This window comes from Hermetia illucens, chromosome 3 (assembly GCF_905115235.1).
Source record: "Hermetia illucens chromosome 3, iHerIll2.2.curated.20191125, whole genome shotgun sequence".
Classification (NCBI taxonomy): Eukaryota; Metazoa; Arthropoda; class Insecta; order Diptera; family Stratiomyidae; genus Hermetia; species Hermetia illucens.
This window is the reverse complement of record NC_051851.1, coordinates 76,673,695-76,683,681: the sequence shown is the minus strand read 5'-3', so window position 1 is coordinate 76,683,681 and position 9,987 is coordinate 76,673,695.

Here is a 9,987-nt window from a genome sequence, read left to right as displayed (position 1 = left end):
CAGTTCCACCATGCTTTTATGGACTTCAAGTCTGCTTATGACAGCATTGCCAGGGTTAAACGGTACATTGCTATTGTCTTATAAAATTGATAAGACTAACTAGGCTGACCTTGACCAATGTACGAGGCCAGATAAAAACAGCAGGATCACTTTCCAGACGTTTCGACATCAACAGTTGTCTAAGACAAGAGATACCCTATCGTGCATTCGTTTTAATTTGACCCTGGAAAAAGTGATCTGTGGTGCTGAAATATATTCGAAAGGCACCATCCTCTTCTAATTCACCCAATTATCAGCTTATGCTGACAATATTGACATCAGGGGAAAAACAGTCAGAGATGTACAAACTACCTTAATGCAGATCGAGCAAGGCGGTACGAGATCTTAGAATGTACATTAACAAAGGCAAGACGAAATGTATGGTAACAAAGTCGACACGAAAAACCAAAGGGGTAACAGCATAAAATGGCACTGGTCAAATAAGAAACAAGTGACTACAAGTTCGAAACCGTTAACAATTTTCCAATATAGGATTGTTACGGTCTTGAGTGAACTGCTCCAACATACTTCAAAACGGTGACCCAATTTAATTGTCGCGCCAACGATTATTAATATTACAAGATGATGGACGATTTGGTACCCTATGTAACGACTGAATTTATGAGCGATACCACGACCGTCTGGTAGTGGGCAAAATCGGGCTCAATAGATTGCGGTGACCGGGTCACTTAATCCTTATGGATAAGGATGATCCAGCCTCCTATAAGAACACAATCTATTGTATAAAAAGAAGACGAGGCAGAACTTGCCTCAGATGGAGCGATAGTATAGGCCAGGACAGCAGATATTTTTTAGATACATCGAATTGGTGGACCTCATCGTGAAGCGGGATATCTGGAGTTCGTTATCAAAGCACACCTAGACCGGGTACCGGTTGTTCCGACGTTGATGATGATGTCTGAGATAATGTTCTTTCAGCGCTAATATCTAAATGAACTGCTGTATGGAAATTGACGGCCGTTGTAGGTCCCTCATTAAACAACGGTGCGGGTTATGCCGTTCACTTACTCCTATATCCCAGGATAAGCGACGAATGATTTCCCTGGAAATACGTTGGCTAAAACAATGATGGGAGATTGCATGCGTGTCGTTGTAATCTCCTCATGGGGGTGTAGGGTAAACCCAAGTTTCAATAAAATTTAAAATTTAGTAACCCGTGTACGTGTCAATTAAGTGCTTAGCCCCAGTAGGTGTTTGCCTTCCATTAACTTTCACCTTCGTTTCTTTGCAAAGCTAACCTGCAATGCTATCTGTCTGATTTCCTCGGGCCTTTCCTCCTGCCCTTATGGAAGATTCCGTTACTTCCTTTGTCAATTTTTGCACAGCTGGTACTTTAACTGGTCTTTTCCATTCGTCTTCGAGGCCCTTGCTCTTCAGAGTGTCCTTAATGCAATCATCTCCTTGTATCAATCACGTTCTATAATTTTCAAATGCGAGCAGTGATAAACTGTCTTTGCCATTAGAATCTATCTAGTGCTTTTGGGTTTTTTCCACCGGTCTTCAGCTTTTTGTTTTCCCCTTCAAATAGCGCCATAGGTTTCCGAGTGGCGTCAATATAAAGAACGTATGATTGTATCTAATTCGGTCGCCCTATCGTTTAGCGCCTATTATTCTCTTCAAGACCTTCCTCTCGAAGGTATTGACCTGTTTTTCGGAAGTTTGTTTTTGGATCCACGTTGTATATCCAGAGGATAGCACAGTTCTTACTGTATCTTTGGAGTTTTCCTTTCTTGTGTACTCAATTGAGTTTTATAGTCGGCAGGGCTGAGCGGAAGTGTTTGCTGAATTCAGTGTTTCATTTCGTTAAGTCGTCAGTTGTTCACCTAAGTACATAAATAAAGTTGTCTATATTTTCCAAATTGTACCCGCCAATCATTATATTTTACCTGGTGAGTGTCATTCTTCTCATTCGCGATGTAATTTTCTTCTTGTTTTGGTTAATTAATAGACCAACTTCATTTGCTATTTTTTCAAGTTTATAAAAATCCCTTTTGTTAATCAGAAAGATCAAGCCATGTCCTCATATGTGCCGATTCGGCAGAACTGATAGAGCAGCGTGCCTTTTGTGTTCAAGGGCAACTTTCGTATAACCTGTTCTAGTGCCGGATTGAACAGTAGAGGAGCCCATCTCCTCGCTTTACCCCGACGTTTGTCTGCCAGGCTATTATCGAATCTGATCTGGTCGTCGATGTTAAATTTCCAGTATTTTTGTAGCACTTGTTTGACCTTAAATAGCGGATCAATTTCGTCTGCCAACTTGTCACTTTTTTGTTGGATAGGGCATATCACGGTTTTTTGCTACTCTCGTATGAACTGTTCATGGTTCCTTATGGAGAGAACCAAATTCAAGATAGCTTTTATGAACGATAGGCTGCCTGATTTGATGAGTTCAGCGGGGATGTCATCTATGCCCGGCACCTTGTTCATTTTTTGACATTTGATGTCTGATTGTATTTCTTCCAATGTAGGCAGTTTTCCGATTATGCTCGGTCATAATTCCTGTGAGTTTTGATGATTGTGTTGCATGCAAGAGGTTATGGAGTTCTTTGAAATAAGGAGATCATATTTCATGTGTTTCACTCTCATCTTCAATGATTCCTCCGTTTTCGTTTTTACAAAAGGTGGCTTTGGATTAATATCCAGACCCCAGGCTTATTGACAATTTTCTCCAAGTTGCTTGTTGGAGATTTTCGTAATTTTTCTTCTTCGTCCTTGTATTTCGTTCATGCCTTGTTTTTCTTGAGAAGCGCTTTTTGGCATTCATCGTCAAAACAATCATTTTTTTCGGCGCCATCGTATCCATCCTCTTTCTTCACGCTTCTGCTATGAAATCTTTATGTAGTTTTCCAACCCCAAATATTCAATGTATTTCTGTTCTTATTCCGCGGGTCTTTGAGATTTGGTACTTGAAGACATTTTTTACTATGTAATGTCAAAGTCGCAATTCGCTGCTCGATTTCAGGTCGAGTATGCTGGGTAGTCTTTCTGGTTGAAAGTAATGCCATCTAGGTACGCCGTGTCCTTTGTAAGTGAATGTCGATTTTATGATTAAATTTCATGCTAGATCAATGAGGCGTTGACCATTGTCATTTAATATATCGTGGAGGCTTTGCTCACCCCTCTCCCCGCGCCATTCCGCCATGTGTCTTGTCGTTCCCAAGCTTGGAGTTGAGATCAACGTCATTCGGAGGTGATGAGTCGTGTGTTTTTTGCTGATTACGCTACTTTCATCATAGATCTTTTCAGCTCGAACATGAGATCCCTTTCTGGATTTTTCGGATCCTGAAAACATTCGCGTTCAGATTTTTTAAGTTGGCATTAGGTTTGGCCTTTATGAGTACCCCCGCGTAGGACAGTCGTCTGTGGGTGAACCGGTGCTTTTGCTTTCTTTCAACTTTGTTAATACTAGTCTTGGTACATCCATTGTTTTCTTTCCCCCCGCTACGCTAGCCGATTTTCACACTTGGGTCATATGAGTCCCTCTTCTGAGCATTTCGCTCCGTCTTTTGAAACTGTCTATATGCCTTTTCCCGCTTAGGCTGTTTATTCACAAGCGGATGAACTTTCTTTCTTACTTCTACGATCTCTCGTAGAGAGCTCTAATAGCTTTCACCAAATTCTATTTGGTGTGGTGCACGTTCTGCTAATCCATGATAAACTCTGATAGCTTGACTATTTTTGCATCAAGCTGGGCCAAGGGTAACTTCTCTGGATCAATGCTCCGTTCGCTTTGAGTCCTGGCCGAATTAGTGCTTTCATACAGTCCTTCACCTTTAGCATTCATTAACCTTCCCTGTGCTGCATCTTTTACGGTCTTTGCCATTGACAAAGATGTCAGAATTGACGAATTTCTCCTCAATAGGTTTTTGTTTTAAGTCAAGAGAACCTCCTATTGTTATCCCTCCTGAACAAATACGGTTGCTGTTGTTACTGCTTTTAATGTCCAACGATCCTCTTTTTACTCATCTTTCTTCAGTTTTCAACACCTCCTTCGCAAAATTTAAATCACCTGTAGCATAAGATATGGCGGCGGTCCGGTTATCCACCACCGAAGTACTGTAGTGGAGAAATATCGATAACCCCAGCCCACTTGCTTAGCTCTAGAAGCCACCAGTACTGAGGTAGGCATTCGGAACTCCAGCACCGTAAATTCCCTCCTTTTATTTTCATTTTGTTGTGTGATGTCAGGGTACTCTATTCCGAGACAATACCAAGCGAAGAGCTTTATAGGACCACGAGTCAGATACTCGTGGATGCATTACAAGGCGTAAGCGGCAGTGAGTAAGTCAAACATTGCAGGCTATGCCGTCGAATGGAATCACAATCTCGAGATGAAAAAATAAATAGCAAAGAATAGTGTAGAAGGAATCTGAATCTGATAGGAGCTAAAGTGCACTGAAGTGGCCCGGCCTTGGAAATAGAGGGGGGATTATTCTTCTCATCTTGGAAGGCGATTCCGAAGTGTTTGAGTTTTTGCCAGTATTTTCGGAAATGTCCTCTGGAGAGAGTAATGATATTCAAATTGCGGTGACCCTGGTGGTTGTTATTTAGTTCGTAACTGTCCAAGTTCTAGATATTGGAGATGCAATCTTAGCAGTAGAAAATGATTATCAGTTCCTAGTGAATTGGCAAGAAGAGACTCTCTGAGATAAAGTAGATACAGCCTGCAACTTTTATTATGAATTTCACCTGGAAAAGTGTAAGACAAGTTGACGGTTTCTTTCCCTAGGAGCCGAATCGGATTCGGCAGTTGTTGGCGGAGAAAGCAGTGAAGAATGCGTGCTAGATATTCTAGGTTCTAAAATTTTTTTTTTTTTAAATTCAAACAAGATATTGTTTCCTTTGGATAACAAGACCAATGATTCACGATCGACCATAAAAACGCTTCTGAAGGAATCTTAAGTTGAGTTCAATATCACAGGAATTTCCCCAGAAAACTAGAACTGTTTATATTTGTGGAAATCTACGTGACCCATCCTTCATGTAATAGAAAAGTTACAAAGGAAATAATTATCATTTTATGATGTACTCAAATATGATATCAATAAACTTTTTGAAGACTGTACGCCAAGAATGTCACGTATCCATTTACAAAGAATCAGTTAATGTCTGCGGAGTAGCATCCTTCCTAGGTATTCCGCCGTTATACCAGCGTTTCCAATAATTTTATTTTAATATGATTCAATTTGATTGGAGCATATATCGCTGCACGTGGGAAGATTAATATTTCTGCCCTAGACTCATTCACGGTGGCTTCAAAAAGAAACGTCTCCGTTAATAAGAACGATGATGGCAGCACGGCAATAGACCTGGTATTCTTAGAACCTATCCATAAGAATCCCTATCAAAACCAAGTAAATATATCCGGTTCTATGGAATGCTTGAAAAAAAACAGCGCAGATGACGACACGACTTTGTTGTCTGTTAAAGGAATCCTTCAACATTTTCCAGAAATGGCAAACAGATTTTCAATCATAATCCATCAGCATCCATCGCTTTTCCTTTGATATCGCCTGATCTAAAAAGATTGGTAATGGAAAACGTTTCGACGAAAAAGAAAAATGAATGCGAGGAAAATCAGCGGGGCCATGCGAATCCAAATCCCATTCCTTCCAAGTTCACGACTTTCTTAAGCTACCTATGCCGTATTTTCGCCACTTGCCTTTCCTGCCAGCGCCATCATTCACGGAAAATTTCGATACGTATCAATTGGAAAATTTCATGCACAGGGTGCACTGGTAGCAGCTTTCAGTGAAAACGTTATGGAAAGTATGTTCAAAATAAATTGAAATGAATTTGAATGGAAATGACAGGTACTGAAATTGAGTTCGCATTCTTGAAATAACTAAAATATAGCCAAAACAGAAACTTCGATGTTACAAAGATTTTGTAAGCAATATTTGAGGGCAGACTCACAGTAGCAGCTGATTCACTTTAATTATCAAGGATTTAGCGTCACAATATACTTGTTTGTTCAACAAATCAAATCCTTAACAGATAGTCCATCCTTTTTAATACAAATTTATAAATAAGAACCGTTCTACATGCGGAAAAAGCGTCACCTCGCTTCACAATGTCAATATCTCTTCCACTTCCAATGAGCTATCAAAGACCAAGCACCAACAGCAATACAGTGATTCTGAGACTTCTGACTTCCTTTTTGGATTAACTTAAGTTACTTACACTTTAACGGAGTTAGATGTAATTTTCTCCCACAAATAAATGTCCACCGGCGCAAAGTTTGTAGTACATCTGTGCAAATATGAGCATATGCCCTACTGACGAAAAGCAAGCTTCCGTTTACTAATCATCATCAGCAATGGTGCAACAACTATTATCCAGTCTGTGTCTACCTTTGTAAAGAACTTTAAACAGCCCGGTTTTGCGCCCAGGTTCACTTAATCGATCGCCCTAAAGATATGTCTCTCGGATACCACCCCAAAATGTACTATCACATTACCATCATCAAGTGCGATCCAAACATTTCTAAATACAACATCACTGTATTACCTAACATCACCGCATATCCTATATCATCAAATTACTAAATGCCACTGGATTACCATTGTAATGTGATATTATATGACAAAACATCATCAAACCTCATCGTTCTTTGTAGTACAAGTGGGGACTGCAGTTGTTGAATGCAGAATCGATGCCGACGCTGAGTATTACTTGCGAACCTATTGTAGTTAGGGTTGGCTTTTGGGGAAACATGATTTCAGGTGAATTTGAATGCGGATCTGCAGCTTCTTGGTTTTAAATAATTGATTTGTAACGTTATCGTTTGGTAATGGATGTTAGTTGCTAATTGATGCGTGTATGGGGATGGCGTATCTTATCTTCTTCTTCTTCTTTTTCTTCAGCCTGTGTCCCGTTCACAAGCGGGGTCGGCTCGTCGTGATCGGCTTCGCCATTTGGCTCTATCGAGTGCCTGATCTGGATGCAATCTCGAGGCTTTCAAATCCCCATCTAGCGTATCAAGTCACCGATGTTTAGGTCTGCCTTTTGGTCGTTTACCATCGACTTCGATGTTCAGACCAATCTTGACAAGTGAATTCTCGTTAGTACGAATTACGTGACCATACCATCGAAGACGCCTCTCTCGCAACTTGTCCACGATTGATGCAACCCCATAACGATCACGTATATCCTCATTTCGGATGTGATCTAAGCGTGTGACGCCACTAGTCCAACGTAGCATCTTCGTCTCCACTACTGCAAGACGCCGTTCATTGTCTTTTATGGTTCACCAACACTCAGAACCATAGAGAGCGACTTGACGGACGACATTGCGGTCAATTTTAGATTTGAGACGTTCGTTGATACGTCGATCACAAAGAACACCAGTTGTGGAACGCCACTTCATCCAGGTTGCGTTAATGCGTGAAACAATTTCATAACGCAGTTCTCCATTGGCTGATAGCGTTGACCCGAGGTATTTGAATCGCTCAGTTCTGGGCAGATCACTGCCGCTGACAGTGATTGTGCCTGTTTCATGGGGATCGGTCGTCAAAAATTCAGTTTTGTTTAAATTCAATCTGAGACCGTGTTGCATGAGGCGATCATTCCATTTTTGAACAAGTTGCTCGAGATCATTTTTGCTATCAGATGCTAGGAAAACATCATCTGCATAAAGCAGTGTGTAGGGCTCTGGCCGTTGGATATCCCGTGTGACGGTGTCCATAACAAGTACAAAGAGCAGTGGTGAGAGGGCGCTTCCTTGATGAACACCAACAGAGACACGAAGTGGTTTTGATACACCCGTTATACTTCGAACTTTACTTTTCGGATCATGGTAGAGCAATTGAACCCAGCGCACGAGTTCTTCTGGCACGAAGTGTTGTCGTAAAGTATACCAGATGGATTTGTATGCACACGGTCAAACGCTTTCTCTAGATCCAGAAAGGCAATGTAAAGAGGGCGATGCTTCTCACGGTATTTCTCCATGAGTAACCGCGCAGCGTGTATTGCGTCAGTAGTTCCGCAGTTCTTGACAAATCCGGCTTGATTCATGGTTATTTCAACGATTTCGCGAATACGGTTGTCAAGAATGCGTTCAAAAATCTTCATGATATGGGAAAGTAACCGGATCGGACGGTAATTTGAACATTTTGCTGGGCTACCTTTCTCTCAGTCAGATGGTGTTTTTCCTTCCTGAATAAGCTGGTTAAAGAATTCACTGAGCCACAGTGTTTTGTCCCAGCTCTTCGCTTTCCAGAGCTCAGATGCGATCTCGTCAGGCCCTGTTGCTTGCCCCGACTTCATTTGTTTTATTGCCTTCTCGAGTTCAGTTGCGCTGACTGGTGGAACTGCTCCAATGATTGTGAAAGCGGAGGATGAGCAAATTCTTCAGTTGAAATCTGCTCGAAGTATTCTCACCATCTATCTGTCGCGGCTCGACGATCAGTAAGCAAGGTACCGTTCTTCTCATTAAGGCAACAGAAGTGGGGATGGCGTATCTTATATTTCTTAGATTTCAATTGAGTGGGGATGCCGAATATCGATTGCGAATCTGTTCTCTCGGCTACCTTCCGTTTGAAAAGATGACAGCGATATTGTGCCCAAACAAAATTACTTCTAGGTGAAGGAATGTCTATTCACAAAAATCATAAATCCTTGTTCTTTTCATGTGACAGTATTTCATGGACTATCTAATATATGAGATCTTTTGTTTTTTCTTCTCTTTGAAAAAAAGTTCACTCACTCTGCGTTAATACGTGATATGATATCACATGACTTACTAAGATGCTGTTTCGCGCACCTTTAGCCTATAGGGTCTGCTATGTCTTCTTTTTCAACCAACAATATTGTCGTTGTAGATTTTCCATGCAGGATCATCCTCAGCCATACAAATTTAGTCACATGCCCACCGCAACCTATTGATTGAGATACTACTCAGAACCCACCACAACCTATTGATTGAGTTACTACTCAGAAAATTTATATCTTTATCCTGCACTGCACGATATTCCGCTTTTCATGTACGGGACGAATAATCTCTCGTTGCCAATCATCAATTGATTCCCTGCCCCAAACTATGAGCAAAAGTTGAAGAATCGCTTGGTCGCCTCCATATTTAACCAGTTCGGCTGTAATTTCAACTGCTGCTGGCCGCTTAGGATTATTTAGCCGATGAATTGACCGCATTGTTTTTTCCAAGCTTGGCCATAGCAGCATTTTACAGGACCTTTAACTCGAGGACATTCTGGTTGTCCAACAGTTCAATAAATTACTCAACACAGCGCTTCAGTATGCCCATACAGTCCCGTTTGTTCCCCATTTTGTTTCAAAGGATGAACGTCGAGATGTATGTGGCTTGATTCTGCTGACTTGGTAGTAAAACTTCCGCGCGTAATGCGGTAGCTCCCCGTACCTCGCAAGTTCAACAAGCATCATTGCTACGCACTGACGGAGATTTCCGATGTAGTGGAGGCTGTGACCATATATTGCTGGGGGATGTAATCAGGAGTCATAGTCTTGGTGACCTTAAAAATAATGTTGATCATCCATTGTTTTTGTAGACCAATCTGGCATCCTATCCAATTTCGGTTTTGGACATTTTACTCAACTTAAAGCCACTGACTGATTAACTCTTGATGCATTATATGACTTAGCAACAACTCGCCAAAAGTTCTGCTTCTTCAGACAAACCTGTGACACGATCATTAACGTTAAGAATTCTATAGAGTTCACTTATAATTCTAAATTCCTCCCACGGGATTCATACGTGATTTGTTCATGTAAATCCTGAACGATCCTGCAATAGTTGAGGTTTATTTGAAATAATTAAATTTTCGCATTGCAGTTAATACTTTTCCAGGAATTTTGCCACTTCCGGGAAAATGTCTGCTAGCCCTCTCTCTTCCACCTTCTACACAAATCGAACACGTCAATGCAGTTAGCTGCTAAGGGAAAGTCGCACCG